The following is a 15,657-nucleotide window of genomic DNA, read 5'->3' as shown; positions in this document are numbered from 1 at the left end:
CTATTTATCTACTTGCACTTTGACGTGCTTTCAAACTGCTAGGTTGGCAGGAGCTGGGACCGAGCAACGGGAGCTCACCCCGTCATGGGGATTCGAACCACCAACCTTCTGATCGGCAAGCCCTAGGCTCTGTGGTTTAACCCACAGCGCTACCTGCGTCCCTAGCTAAACATTAGGAACAACTTATTGATGGTAAGAGCTGTTCAACAGTGGAACACACTCCCTCAGGTAGTGGTGGACTTTCCTTCATGGCCATCTGCCAGAGATTTTTTACCTGTGATTTCTGCATTTCATGGGTTGGACTAGATGATCCTTGGTGTCCTTTCCAACTCTACAGTTCTATGATTTTATAAGTGCTTCTTCACATAGCACACTTAAACTATGGAATTAGTTCTCTCAAGAGGTAGTGATGGCCACCAACTTGGATGGAATTAAACAAATCTATGGCAGTTAAGGCTATCAATGGACACTAGCAGTGATGACTATGCTCTACCTCCACTGTTGGAGGCAAGTTACTCTCTGAATACCAGTTTCCAGGAAGCATGAAAGGGGAGTGTGCTGTTGCGCTCTGGTCCTACTTGTTGGCTTCCCTTTTGGGCACCCGGTTAGCCACTATGAGAGGCGGATGTTGGACTAGGTGAGTCTTTTTCCTAATTCAGCACGGCTCTTCTTATGTTCTTAATCTTAGTAAGGGTAAAATAGTATGAAAAGAAGCAGGGAAGAGAGAGTAAGGGAATGAGGAGGCATAAGCTCTATTCAGTCATTCCATTGATGTCTTAAATGTCTTAGCTATCAGTCTCAGTTTCCTCTTATCCACACTAAACATACACAATGCCCTCAAGCATTCCTCATAAGACTTAGTTTCCAGGCCCTTAGTCATCTTGCTTGCCCTTCTCCACACACATTCTAGCCTGTCAACATCCTTCTCTAATCATGACACTCAGAACTGGACACAGTATTTCAGGTGTGTTCCAGATGTGTTCTGACCAAGGAAGAATAGAGCGGGACTATTACTTCCCTTGATTAGTACACTATACTTTTGTTGATAAAGCCTAGAATAGCATTCTTTTTTTTTGCTGCTGCATCACACACTGTTGACTCATGATAAACTTGTGTTCTACTAAGACCCCAAGATCCTTTTCAGGTGTCCTCCATCTTATATTGGTGCAGCTGGTTTGTCCTGTCTAGGTTCAGAACCATACATTTGTCCCTGCTGACATTTATTTTGTTAGTTTTGACCCAGTTCTCACATCCATTAAGGTCATACTGAATCCTGATTCTGTCTTCTGTGGCATTAGCTACCTCTCCCAGTTTGGTGTCACCTGCAAATTTGATGAGCATCCCCTCAATTCCTTCATCCAAGTCATTTATGGAGATGTTGAACAATGGGCCTAGGACAGAACCCTGCAGCACCTCACATCTAATTTTTTTTCGAGGATGATGAGGAACCATTAATGAGTACCGTAATACTTGGGTTTGGTCAGCCAACCAGCCACAAATTCACCTAAGTTACCTTGTTCAACCCACATTTTACCAGCTTTCTTGCAAGAATATCATGGCAGATGAAAGCTCATACTAATAACAAACTTAGTTGGTCTCTAAGGTGCTACTGGAAGGAATTGTTTTATTTTGTCAAAACTCTTACTGTAATCCACCAAACTTGTAATGCCATAAAAAAAGAGAGATTTGTTTGACATGACTTGTTTTTAAGAAACCTGTGTTGGGTCTTAGTAATCACATCATTATTTTCTAAGTGCTCACAGACCACCTGCTGAATTATTTGCTCAACAACCTTTCCTGGTATTGATGTCAAGTTCACCAGTCAGTAGTTACCTGGGTCTTCTTTTTCCCCCTTTTTTGAAGATGGGAGCAACATTTGCCTGCCTCTAGTCTGCAGGGACTTCACTTGTTCTCCAATAATTCTCAAAGAGCATCAGTGCCAAGTGATGGAGAGAAGGACCCATTAAGATCTGGTCTATCTCAGTTTTCAGAGATCCATTATCTAACTAACTCTATCCCATGCAATTCTGAGACAGGTTTTTAATGAAAAATTCTAAGACATCCATCCCCACCCCCCATTAAAGTTTTTCCTTCTAGACTGCTAATATCACACCTGGAGCAGGGGGAGGGACAGCGGCAGCCATTCTTTCTCCATACAATTCTCTCTGAGAACACAACCCAGTTCCTCCTAGGGGGCCTTGCCTTACATGCATTCAATGCACATGACAGCAAGGAGCCCTGTGCACTAGACTCTCAGATTGTGGGCAGCTGTATACCCTATTTTAGAAATGAAATAGGAGGGGTGCTATGGATATACCACATAACCTACAAGGCCACCTTGTAAAATAATCCACTAGACTGGGGATTCTAAAGTGGACTGTTGTTTCGTTTCAGGTCATGATCCATTTGGACTGAACAGGGTAGGCATAAGAATCCAAGAGCTTGCTGGATCAAGCCAATGGCCCATCTAGTCCAACATCCTGTTCTCACAGTGGTGCACCTGCAAACAGGATTTGAGCACAAGAGCACTCTCCCCTCCTGTTGGTTCCAACAGCTGGCATTCAGAAGCATCCCTGCCTCTGACTCTGGAGCATAGTCATCATGGCTAGTAGCCGTCAATAGCCCTCTCCTCCATGCTTTTGTCTAACCCTCTTCTAAAGTCATTGGGGTTGGTGGCCATCTGTGCCTCATGTGAGGCATTCCATAGTTTAACTATGAGCTGCATGAAGATATCCTTTCTTTTATCTGTCTTGAATCTTCCAGCACTCAGCTTTGTTGGATGTCCACAAGTTCAAATATTGTGAGAGGGATATGGCACATGGACACCAATTTTACAATAGCAATTCCCCATCAACCTTGGGGGGGGGGACAGTCCCCTCAAATATTTTATAAGTGCTCGTCCCCCTAGGAGTTTGCTCCTATGCTAGTGGGATAGCTCCAGATGGGCGCTTTGAAGTAAGCCATCCATGAAACTAGCACTCTAAAAATGGATCCTTCTAGGGAGGGACCCTTATGAGCTCATCCACCTTTTCATTGGATTGGCTGGGTTGGATGGAATTTATCAATAAAAGCAGGAATGAGATGACTCATTGTTATCTCCCTGGCAATGAGGTAATACACCTAAAAGAGGATGTGACTCTCATCTGTAAAACGTATTTCCCCCTCCTCTTTGAATTCATTTCCCTGATGCAATGTGGCACAAAGAAATTAGAGTCATTGTATTAAGATTAAAATGGGTATCTGTGTCAAGGCAATTTAATTCCGCCCAGAGACAGCAATTCAGAAAATAACCCTCTCACACTGGAACTTTCTTCCCTGGAAGCTCAGAGGGCTTCATCCCACTTGCATATCGGCACTACACCAATTTTAACCAAATTGTGTGTTTTTTTATTATTATACAAGAGGCTATAAATTGTAGCTTTGAAGACACAGGGATGGATAGTCATAGATCATTTCCTAATGAGTCGCAAAATGTTATTGGGATAAGGGAAGGAGCAAGGAGGCGAGATATCAAATGAGCTGTCATTTGAGTGATGGAGTTTGTCAGGAACTTCTGCTGCTCATTGCCTCTTGTGAACAGCATCAGTGCAGCTTCTTGGCAAAGAACCTTCCAGGTTGTCTCCACCAATCGTGCCTGTTGGCTTCTCCTGTGCCACAAGAAGGTTGCCAAATCAGAAAAAGATACATTAACAAATGAATTAACTGTGCCCTGAGGACTGAAAGACAGCATTTACTTTTGCAGCCAGAGGACTAAGGCTGCAGCAGGCAGATAGGAGGGAAATAGGGCAACTTTATCAGTTCTGCTGAAACCTGCAACATTTGCATCACCTCCTTGTTTCCTCGGTTTCTGCATGAACATATCCCCTCCCCCCTCACAATCCCCATTCCTTGTATAAAGGTAAAGGACCCCTGACAATTAAGTCCAGTCATGGACGACTCTGGGGTTGCGGCACTCATCTCACTCTACTGGCCAAGGGAGCCAGCATTTGTCCACAGACAGCTTCCGGGTCATGTGGCCAGCATGACTAAGCCACTTCTGGCGAACCAGAGAAGCGCACGGAAACGCCATTTACCTTCCCGCCAGATCAGTACCTATTGATCTACTTGCATTTTGACGCGCTTTTGAACTGCTAGGTGGACAGGAGCTGGGACTGAGCAACGGGAGCTCACCCCATCGCGGTTATTCATGTATTTCCTTGTGTATTGTCCCTTTTAAACTGTGAGCCTGAGCACAGAGACTGTCTTTTCACTAATCCTTGGCAGCTGATCTAGGAGTCTTTTCATCTGAAGAAGAGAGTTAAAAAAAATAGTTCTTAATAAGAAAACATATTATTTCTTGCCATGTATTATTTTACCATTAACTTGAAAAAGAACACATGCATTTCAATACTACGGTATATAAAGACCCTTTCCTTGACATAAGGAAAAGGTGGAAAGCCTAGTCCCAATGGGATTACATATGCATTACTGGCCCTACATGTCTAATTAACACAGTAATGCAAGTGGATTTCTGTAAAATGTTTGATCAATGTTGGATATGCCTGACAAAATTCAAACCATGCATTCACAAGCCATCCAGACATTGTTGGGAGGCAAAGTAATACAAGTGAAGCAATTGTTTTTATGCTTGTAGTAGAATGTGCAAGCCTATTAGAGGGACGTGATACGAAATGTGAAAGGATGGGTCAAGAGTTCCAGTAGCACTTTTTATTAGGATTTGTTCGAAAGGTGATGTTGCATTTGAAGATGAAGAAGTAATGGGTGGTTATTGATTTCTGCACGCACAAATCAACACAAAAATGAAAGGGTAAAAGATTTCCCAAACTGTGTAAAAGTGAAGAACACTAGAATTTATGGACATCCAATAAGCTGGATTCTGGAGGATTCAGGATAGACAAAAGGAAGAACTTCATGCATGATATTGTTAAACTGTGGAACTCACTCCCACAGTAGGCAGGGATGGTTGCCAACTTGGAGAGCTTTGAAAGAGGATTGGACAAATTCATGGAGGATAAGGCTACCAGCAGCTACTAGCCATTGGTGGCTGAGTTCTGCCTCCCTCCACAGTCAGAGATACCATGGGGGTGAGGGAGAGTGCTCTTGTGCTTGGGTCCTGTTTCTTGGTTGACTATAGGCATCTGGTTGGCCATTATGAGAACAGGATGCTGCACTATGCTTCTCATGTTCTTAGGATCTTAAGAAGGTAGGAAGGCATCAGGGGTCAGTGGTAGGGCACAGGCTTTGCTTGCCAGAAAAAGACAATTCCCAGGTTCAGTCATCAGCATCTCCGGTTAAAGCAGGGAAAGACTCCTGTCTGAAACCCTAGGGAGCCACTGCCAGTCAGTGTTGGCAACAGCTGGGTAGGTGGTCTGACTCAGATTAAGATAGCTTCCTCAGTTAATTTTCTCAGGCATTTGTTGATGATTTAAAGCAGAGGTGAGGAACCTCAACCCTTTGCCAGCCCTGCTCCATGCTCCCCTCAAGTGCTTTTGCCTGCCTGGAATATATGTCTCCTTGAACTGTGACAATGCTTGTTGATTGCCAGGATTGAGAGATGTTTGTGCATGTTGGTGGGTGCTGCATGAACGGCTTTTTTTGGCTTTTGCATGAACACATTCTGGAATGCAGCCCACTGTACAAAAGATGAGAGTCTCATCCAGTTCCCCATTTTTTACCTCTGGCACCATCCACTACCAGGATGCATCTCTTGGAAGGTTGCCCAGGTCCAAGGGCTACCTAAAAATATCCCAGGATTCTCTTTTGGTCCACAGAACAACAGTTCTCCAAAAAAAATCATGCAAAATCCAACCAGCTCAAGCCATGTGGGTTTATTAACGAGTGACAGAGTTAGTGAAGGCTACAGCAAACCACATGTTTAAACTACTCAAAAAGCCACATAATAGAGACAAACGTAAACAAACCTATATGCTAACTCTCTTCCTACATTTACTAGGGCACTGCTATTGCAACATCTAATAATGTAGGCCGCAACACCAAAGATCAATCCACCTGCTTATCTTCCAGTGTGATGTATTCTGTCACCTGCCAGCAAATCCCTTTGCCATTCTGCATAGGACTAGAAGATCAGTTCCTATACAAAGGAAGATATGGGCACAGAATTGGCATCAGAAACAAGCCAGCAGGATAACATTTCATTCCCTCAGAATGCTCTATGGTGGACATCTTTGGTGGCACTTGAAGCATCTGAGAACTTGGAGGGAGGCATGGACCATCTTCATTTCCCCCAGCGCTTCCTGCATCTGCCACCAGGGCTGGGGCTATGAGAGACAGGAGCAACGGCCACCACCCAGGGAGGAACTCCCGGCCGGTCTAGCTTCTTCGTCACTCAATGGACTCATGTGCCAGTAGACTCAGTAGCAGAATGGCATTTGCTGGAACATCAGAGAACAAACGGTGGGAGCCTCACATATATATTTGCCCTGTTGCAGTGGCTATTTGCATCATTGTATGTTTTATTGTGTTTCAAATATATTATAAAGGTAAATAGTACCTTGGGTTAAGAACTTTGCTTCAGGATGAGAACAGAAATCGGGCGGCGGCACGGCAGCAGTAGGAGGCCCCATTAGCTAAAGTGGTGTCTCAGGTTAAGAACAGTTTCAGGTTAAGAACGGACCTCCGGAACGAATTAAGTATGTAACCAGAGGTACCACTGTATATACTTGCCAATGAGAATTATACCATATGCATCTAATTCTAGTCCATGGAGGTATATGCCATGATAAATGTGTTAGTCTTTAAGGTTCCACAGGACATTTTGTTGCTTAACGTCAAATAGTGTTTTGAGTCAGTGGCGGGGGGGGGGGGTAGGAAATGAATTGCTTATTGTTCTTTCCATACCTTCATACCAGCTTTCCCCCATCAATTCACAGCTGGGAAAAGACACAGTGCAGAACCTCTGATAAAAGCCAAACCATCTTTTAGTTGGCTTGTTCTTTTACTCATGTAAACCTTATAGGGCTGTTGCTACTCTGTGTGTGTGTGTTGCACAATTTAAACAATATTAATATGTATTGGCTCATTTATCAGCTTTTCTGTTTTACTGAAGAAACTGTTGCCAACATGTGGTAAAATCTTCTATTGACTATATCACCCTAAACTTGGACCTCTCCCTTGGTAGGTCTCCTTTCCCACTTGGACACATGAAATCCTTCTTGTTTGGTTTTGCAAATACTGCAAAGGCATTAATTCCAATGGGGAACATTCAGGTTTCATTAGAAGAACAAATGAGGAAGGTTCTTCCCCAAATACATGCCACCCAAAATGTAACAGACTTCACAAAAGCAGCTGGTTTCCAAATAGGAGATGCACTAGAGTTTAAATCTAAGTCAAAGTGGCACCAGGTGATCTAGATGCCCTGCTTAACCCCACATGTATGAAAAAACCCAAATATAAGAAAAGACTCACATCTACTACTCCAGAGTTCAGCCTTATCCCTTCAGGAAGAGGAATCTGATCTCAAGGTTATGAGACTTCAGGAAATGAAGCCTAGACAGAAGTGGTGGTGAAGGGTAACAGCAGCAGAATCAGCAGCCACAAAATACATCATCCAACCTCTTCTTTAGTTTCATTCCCTATGTCAGTAGTCAACTCAATTTGGGATCTCCTAAACAGTGGTGCCCTCCCCTGCTGCTACCTGGACCTCCATGATCTGAGGCTCTAAGCTAGGATTGCCTGATCAGGAGCATCCCAGACTCTGAGATTTCAGGTTCCAAACCAGAATCAAGGATGTCATGGGAGACGGTCTTGGTGATGTCCCACTACATGGAGATGGAGGTTAATTGGGGGAGGGGATGAGGATCAGAGGAAGGCAGATCCCCAGAGAGCCATAATTTGCAGGTGGCTCCTATTAGGCTAAAGCTTGCATGCTGCACACATAAGTCTTCTTAAAAAAAAAAAAACCACTCTCACCCACCTGCAGATTCAGGCAAACCTGGAGGGGGCCAGGTAAACCTGGATACTTCAGGTCAGCTATGGAGAGCTCCAGACCTCCAGAGCTAACCCTGCTCTAAGCCATAGCATACTTAGCTTGCTTGTCTGGCTGTCAGCAGCTGGAAGGCTGCCGGCCTAGATAAACAGCACACAGTGGTGGTAATTACAAGAATGGAACAAAGTTCAAACTAAAGAATGCAATATTAAGATATAATAAAACCGGCAGGAGAAGTTATTATGTAAAGAACCAGAAGAGGAAGTTGAGGGAAATCGATGGTATATCATGCCCATAAAAATGGCAAAAATGTATAGAACAGGCTCCAATAAATGTTGGAAGTGTAAAGAGAAAGGCATGTTTTATCACATGTGGTGGAATTGTAACATAATCTTTTTTAAAAATTGGGGGACTTCCGGTCTGCTGTGGATCAGAAATGGTGGAGCAGCTCATGTCGTCTGATTAAAGGGAGACCATTCTGAGGCTGTTTGGGCATTAGGGGAGAGTGCCAGGACTAGGGACCCCCCTAAAGAACCCCATGGATGAAGTGTGGCATTGAGAGGACCAGTGGAGCGATTATACTCCCGCAACCTCCTGTGAACCTGCTGCTGCCATGAGGTGAGTGGAGCGGGGGAGGAAAAGCAGTTGAGATTGCTCACGGCTTCACCACAACCCTACAGTCAAAGCCACAAGTTGTCACCAAAAGCAGCAGATTTTCCAGCAAGGTCTTTGGATCTAAATCTTATTTAAGGAGAAAATTGGAAGCTTTTAAAATAAAAAGTTGATTTGGTGAAAACGGAAACAAAACAGGAAGTCAACTTTCGTTTTCTGGCTCACAGGCAATTGTAACGGAAACAATTTGTGAGTGAGAGAAAAAGACTTTTTGCAGCCTTTAGAGGGACTTTATTATATCATTTCATTGGGTACAGAGATTTCCCTTCTGATTGAACTTGACTGCTGAGTTTCAACTTGATCTATTGCTCCTTGTTATTGGCATTTGGAACTTAAACTAGAAGTCGACTGAACAGCTCTGGTATTATTATTATTATTGTTATTATTATTATTATTATTATTATTAGTGTCTGCTTATTTGGAGGTCCCTGGAACTTCACAATCGAACCTGAAGCTTGGCAGGGGAACACTCAGCTAATCCTGGAGATTTACTCCTGGAAAGGCTGAGTGCCTGGAACAGCTGGAGGTGAAAAGTTGGAGAGCAACATACTTCATAAAGTGATTGTAGAAGACCAGGGCACGGAACAATTTGGTATACAATTGCCTATTTTGGAATTATACAAACTACACATTTTAATACTTCCATATTAGACAGGGCTCCGTCATCACTTATCATCAAAGGAGTGACCCAATGTTGTGCTGCTCCCTCCAGAAGGTTAATGAAGAAGCTCACTCTCTCGCTGTCATCTTGAATCTTCATGAGGGATGCGGGTGGTGCTATGGTGTAAACCACACAGCCTAGGGCTTGCCGATCAGGTCGGCAGTCGATGGTTCGAATCCCCATGATGGAGTGAGCTCCCGTTGTTCAGTCGCTGCTCCTGCCAACCTAGCAGTTCAAAAGCAGGTCAAAGTGCAAGTAGACAAATAGGTACCGTTCTGGCAGGAAGGTAAACAGTGTTTCCATGCACTCCTCTGGTTTGCCAGAAGCAGCTTAGTCATGCTGGCCACATGACCCGGAAGCTGTCTGTGACAAACACCGGCTCCCTTGGCCTATAGAGCAAGATGAGAGTGCAATGCCAGAGTTGTCGGCGACTGGACCTAACGGTCAGGGGTACCTTTACCTTTAATCTTCATGAACCAAAGAAATCCCATCCTGAATGATAAATAGTCCAAATTTCCCCCAGAAAACTTGGGGGGAGGGCCAACTAGAGACTTAAGACATTTGCAAGTCCTGTTCTTGAGCTAACTGCTTGTTCTGCTCCCCAAAAGCTCCTGCTAGATGATCGAGCTGTGATTTAAGTTTCAAATATTGTTACCATAGTACCTGATAGGGGTCAGCTTCAGTGCCCATCACCCCTGCCCCCCTCAGCGCACCTCCAGCTGCTCCTTGCTCTTCGGACATCCCGACTCTTTCCTGGCCATCTGATGTGAAGAGTGGAGATGCTTCAAGCTGGCAGGAGCTGGCAGGCTACTGGCATAGATAAACAGCACGCAGTGGTGGTAATTACAATAAGATTTATTGTATACAGTCATTAGTCTCAGAGCCGCACACACTAGCAACTATCCATCGCAATTCAATTGAAGCATCTGAGCCATCATCGCATCTCCGGGAGGAAACAGGAAAGTGTCCACCCCTCCTCCTTTTTAATTGACGCCTCTCTTTGACCTTTGTTCTTCTGCAAACTCTTGGACTTTCAGGGTCAGCTCCCACCCCTTCTTCTGCTGAAGATTCTCCCCTCCCCTGAGAGGTTACTAATGGCCGCTCGCCAGAGGGTTGGCCTGCATCCAGCCCAATCCAGTGGCGTAGCGTGGGGGTTGCAGGGGGGTCCGGCCGCACCGGGCGCAACATCTGGGGGTTAGGGGGCGCAAATCCACGGGTTAGGGGGTGCAAATTACTTGCCTTGCCCCGGGTGCTGACAACCCACGCTACGCCACTGGCCCAATCTCACTGTATTAATAAGGTACATTCTCTCCTCCTTCTGGAAAGGGGGACTCTAACCCACTGCTTTTGGCTGGCTGAGAGAAAGGCAAGTCTCTATCTCCCCCTTCTGTCTGACTGCCTTCCCCCCTGCTCGGATTGTTCCTCTGGACTGTGGGAAGCTATGTCCATGACACTGGACCTGAGTAAGTCCCCTAATTATGTTGACCACCAGCACTGGGCCTGCTATGAAAACAGGCCTTGCTCATTTGTCCTTTTGCAAATGCCAATGTCATCTTGAAATAATGTCTCATTGGAGCAGTTATGGTTCTTTCCAGAAAGAAGAGAGGAGAAAGAATATAATTAGGGTTGGTTGGCAGCACAAAACTGCACAAATAAATATGTATCATGCGACCAAGTCACCAGGAGGGGCACATTCTCCTGTAATTATGCAAATAAATCCACAGGGTGCTCTCTGGGATCAACCGCCTTATACATTTGTATTAATCAGAGGCAATGTAACTGACAAGGGAATCTATTGCACTGCTTTCCTGGCAAGAGGCAAATCTAATGGCAGAGGAGTCTGCACCACAGTCTGCTGCAGAAGGCAGAGGGCTGCCTGCCTTATCTCAACAAGTCCTTTAGGTATCTGGGGGAGGCCACCAAACCCGCTACAGCTCTGAATAAATAACACTTTCTCCACTTCAAAGTTCACCAGTTCAACCCTCCACAATGCACACATACAAATGTTGATTGTCCCCTGGAATTTGCACTGTTTTTCATATCCTCCTTCTCTGTATAGGATGCTGGGGCATCTGTTTAATGTAAAGATGTTTGCATATCCTCAGATGAACTTTTCTGACACTTCAGCAAGAACAGCTGGATTTGGGGGCAAATAACACAGCCCTGGATTTTGTATTCAAGGCCCCGAGCTGCCTGATTTGTCCCCAGGTTGAAGCCTCTACTTTATCAAGCAGCAGATGAAAAAAGGCAGTTGGTTTCTGGTGTTTCTCTGATATATTTCCCCTTCTTTCTTTCTTTTTTAAAGAACAAAACAAAAAAGATTTTCTAACCATTTAAGAAAGCTGAGAAATGTTTTGTTTGGAATGGGGCAAGATCTGTTTTTACCATAAGAACAGTGGTATTCAATCTGACCCATAATCTGTCTTGCCCAGTGAACAGACTGGGTGCCAGGATCATATCAGTGACTATAACAGTCAGTTCTGAGAATTTCACGTCACACTGGAGTGTGACCAAGACACATTGATTGAGAACCAGCTTGTCGGGGAAAGAAGGCAATCCTCCAGGGTGCTAATGCCTCCCCTAAGCCCTCTACCCCCCACCCATCTCCTGCCCAATGAGGCCCTAGTTGCCATAGTGGGTGAATAAGACTAACTTCACATCAGGTCTTTCCATTTCTTTGCCAGAAAAATCAGCTTGTGGGGGGCAGGGAGCAGCTCTGATGGTGAGTAGGCTGCAGAAAGAATTTGAAACTTAATAGTTGAGAATGGGGTTTGGGAAGAGTACGAGAGCTCTCCAAACCTTCTCTTTACTGAATCTGGTAGCTCAGACATCTCCAGCATAGGTGCCCTTGATGTGTTATTGGACTCCAACTCCTATCAGTCTCAGCCAGCATAACAAATAGTCAGTAATGATGGGAGCTGCAGCCCACCAAGAACCACAGGTTTGGGGAACACGGTGATTAGCTTTTGGCTGTGTTGGAGGATTCAGGACAAACGAAAGGAAGTGCTTCTTAATACCATGCATAGTATGAGGCAATGATGGCCACCAACCTGGGTAGCTTTAAAAAAGGATTAGACAAATTCATGGAGGTAAAGGCTATCAGTGGTTTCCAGTCCATTTGCTTTGCCTCCACAGTTGGAGGTAATAGTGTTTCTGATTACCAGTTGCTGGAAACCACAGTAGGGGAATGTTGTTGCACTTGGGTCCTGCTTCCAGGCTTCTCAAAGGCATCTGGTTTGCCACTGTGATAAAAGGATGCTGCCACTGGCTTGATCCAACAAGACTTCTTTTTGGTTCATATGTTGTAATATACTGGAGAGTTTAAGTTGATTATCACACAGCCTGCTATTCACACAGCCCTCAAGCCTTTCCAGGTACAGTGGTGCCCCGCAAGACGAATGCCTCGCAAGACGGAAAACTCGCTAGACGAAAGAGTTTTCCGTTTTGGAGGTGCTTTGCAAAATGAATTTCCTATGGGCTTGCTTCGCAAGACGAAAATGTCTGGCAAGTTCCTGCGGGTTTTTCCCCTCCCCCCCTTTTTCTAAGCCACTAAGCCGCTTATCTGCTTATCTGCTAAGCCGATAAGCCGCTAAAAGCCACTAAAAGCCGCTAATAGCGCTAATAGCGCTAATCCGCTAATCCATCAATGGGCTTGCTTCGCAAGACGAAAAAACCGCTAGACGAAGAGACTCGCAGAACGGATTCTATTCTTCTTGCGAGGCACCAACATTCCTGTCTTCTCATTTCATGAGAAGGAGAGTCATAGGAAGGTGCCTTAACACTATGTCATGCCATCTGTCGAATCACCACAGATTCTCTACTCCAATTGTCAGCAGCTCTTCAATGGTTTCAGAGAGCTTCCCCCATCACCCTGCTACCTGTTCTTTTTAAAAAACAAAAAACCCTGGAAATGCCATGGATTGAATCTGGGTCTTCTTCACTGACACTGGCGTACCCCCCAGCCCCTGCACACACATTTAACCATATGAAATCCCATAATAAAAAAGTGGGATGCGGGTGGTGCTGTGGGTTATACCACCCCGTGATGGGGTGAGCTCCCGTCGCTTGGTCCCTGCTCCTGCCAACCTAGCAGTCTGAAAGCATGAAGTGCAAGTAAGTAAATAGGTACCGCTCCAGCGGGAAGGTAAACGGCATTTCCGTGTGCTGCTCTGGTTTGCCACATGACTTGGAAGCTGTACGCTGGCTCCCTCGGCCAATAAAGCAAGATGAGCGTGCAACCCCAGAGTCGTCCATGACTGGACCTAATGGTCAAGGGTCCCTTTACCTTTACCTTTAAGACCATAATGTGGAGCCTCATTCCCACTTGCCTGCTCAGCACCCTTGTCAAAATTTATGTTTTCTCATGCCACGCATCCCTCCAGATGTTTGTGACAATAGTACCATAGGCATCCTGTGCCAGACATGGGGAACCATTGCAGATTAGCATGGGGAACCATTAGCAGTGGGGAGAAAATGGGAAGATGGGAGTGTGGATTTAAAAAGACTCATTTATCAGCTGACTGATAAATATGTGCGTACATTAGAATCACAGAACTGTAGAGTCAGAGTGGGCACCAATGGTCATCTAGTCTAGGCCCCAGCAAATGCAGGAAATCCACTGCTACAGCATTGGAGAAGGGCTGTAGGTCAGTGGTAAAACACCTGCTTTGCATGCAGAAGGCCACAGGTCTAATCTCCAACACCTCCAGGCAGAGTTGGAAGAGACTCCCTGTCTGAACACCTAGAGAACTACTGCCAGTCACTATGCTGAATGTGTACTCTTACTGGCAGACAATGAAGAACAGGGGTGGGGAACCTCAACCCCAGGGGGCAAATGTGATTCTTGTAGACTCTCTGTCTGTCCCTTGAGGCTCTTCACATGCTACAGGTCCTCACTAGCCACTCTTCTCTCCAGCCCATGGTCCTTGGTGCTCCTGCTTTGCATTCACCTTGAGCGCTTTCTCCTGGCTGAAATGAGTCATTTAACTCTGATAATGCCTCTATTTCACCTGGGTGGAGGATGGAAAGGGGTGGGAGAATGTGTGTAGAAACTAATGCAAAGGTAACACTGACATTTGTTGCCCCCCCCACTTTCATCTCTGGCCCCACTGGTATGTGGCCTCCCAAAAGTTGCCCCAAAGGAAATGCGGCCCTTGGGATGAAAAATGTCCCATCCTCATCTACTCTAGAGGGAAATAGGGAAGACAGGGTATTGATCAGAGCTTCACTTTTACTGAAGTATCAGCAAATGCTTATCCAAATTCCATTCCAGCCAAAAAGGACCATAACTGACTGCCAATTCAATTAAACAGAGAAGGGGGGAATAAAAGAATCAAAACTGCCTGTGGTCAGATTTCTAAATGGCTATGGTGTCCTGGATCCCACAACAGAGACTCTTACTTGAGATTAAGGCATATATCTTTATTGAGATAGAGTAGAATTACAAGCTCAGCAACAGGTAGCAAGTCTCAGCAGCCATTATGCTCAGGTTAGTGACTAGGCAGGCCAGAAGCAGCACTTTCAGCTGATGGAATGCAAGATCAGGGCAAAGAATTCAGAGGTGTATGGAAGCAGTGGCATCCCAATAAGTTAACATGCACACCTGCCAAGCATTTTGAGACTGTTAAGCATGCAAGTGCTCACTACATCACAGGGGAATGTGACAATTCCCAGTGATAGGAACATCACTGAGTCCTAGACAACCAGTCTGTGACCCACCCCCTTCTGACTCTCATTCACCCACTACTAGCAATTGGTTTAATTTTGTTTGATTGTTTGTTATATTTGTGTCCCACCTTTCCTCCAAGGATTTCAAGGTGGCACACATAGTTCTCCTCTTCATTTTATCCTTACAGTAAACCTGTGACGTCACCCAGTGAGCTCCATGGTCACTTAGGATTTGAACCCTGGTCTCCCAGGTCCTAGTCTACCACTCTAACCACTACATCATACTGGTTGATTCCCTCCCCAGATTGTATTCCCATGAATCTCTAGCTGGGGTGGGGTGGGGGTGGATTCCCCAAACAGAGTAGGCACATCCTGGGAGGGGGAAGTAACTGCCTCCTCCAGCCTCTGTTCCCTAGTCTCAACCCCCTCCAACACATGTCAGCCTTCTGTTCTCCATCCTTGTCCATCTCACCTTGCCAATGCTTGAGCCTGGCAATACCTCAGGGCTCTTGAAACTGGGCACAAAAATTCACTTGAGAGACAAAAGAACGTAGGCTGGGTCTTTAAAAACAAAACAAAACCTCAGCTTTTAGGTGATGTGGGTTGATGGCTTGGATTTCCCATGCTTTTTGTTTGGCTGATTAATAGCCCCAGAAAGTGGCTTTCAAGGTCAGGTAAAGTAGGGAGGGAGGACATCAAAACCTTCTGCAAA

At 45.2% G+C, this 15,657-nt stretch overlaps 1 long non-coding RNA gene across 4 annotated transcripts in view; it reads right to left on the bottom strand.

The window, feature by feature from the left end:
• Window positions 1–2,950: 2,950 nt before the first annotated feature.
• Window positions 2,951–15,657, bottom strand: part of LOC309361562 — a 28,914-nt gene continuing 16,207 nt past the window's right edge. For 2 of the 4 annotated variants that reach the window (XR_014164505.1, XR_014164507.1), the window contains exons 2-5: window positions 9,942–10,088; window positions 6,010–6,091; window positions 4,171–4,284; window positions 2,951–3,647 (exon numbers count right to left, since the gene is read on the bottom strand). This is a non-coding gene — a long non-coding RNA (uncharacterized lncRNA). Of the gene's footprint in view, window positions 3,648–4,104; window positions 4,285–6,009; window positions 6,092–9,941; window positions 10,089–15,657 lie in introns of all 4 variants that reach the window. The other 2 variants (XR_014164504.1, XR_014164506.1) reach the window with 2 other exon arrangements.

The sequence above is a fragment of the Podarcis melisellensis genome (assembly GCF_964234715.1).
Source record: "Podarcis melisellensis genome assembly, chromosome: Z".
Lineage (NCBI taxonomy): Eukaryota > Metazoa > Chordata > Lepidosauria > Squamata > Lacertidae > Podarcis > Podarcis melisellensis.
The sequence above is the reverse complement of the archived record's forward strand: the minus strand, read 5'-3'. Positions and strand labels throughout refer to the sequence as shown.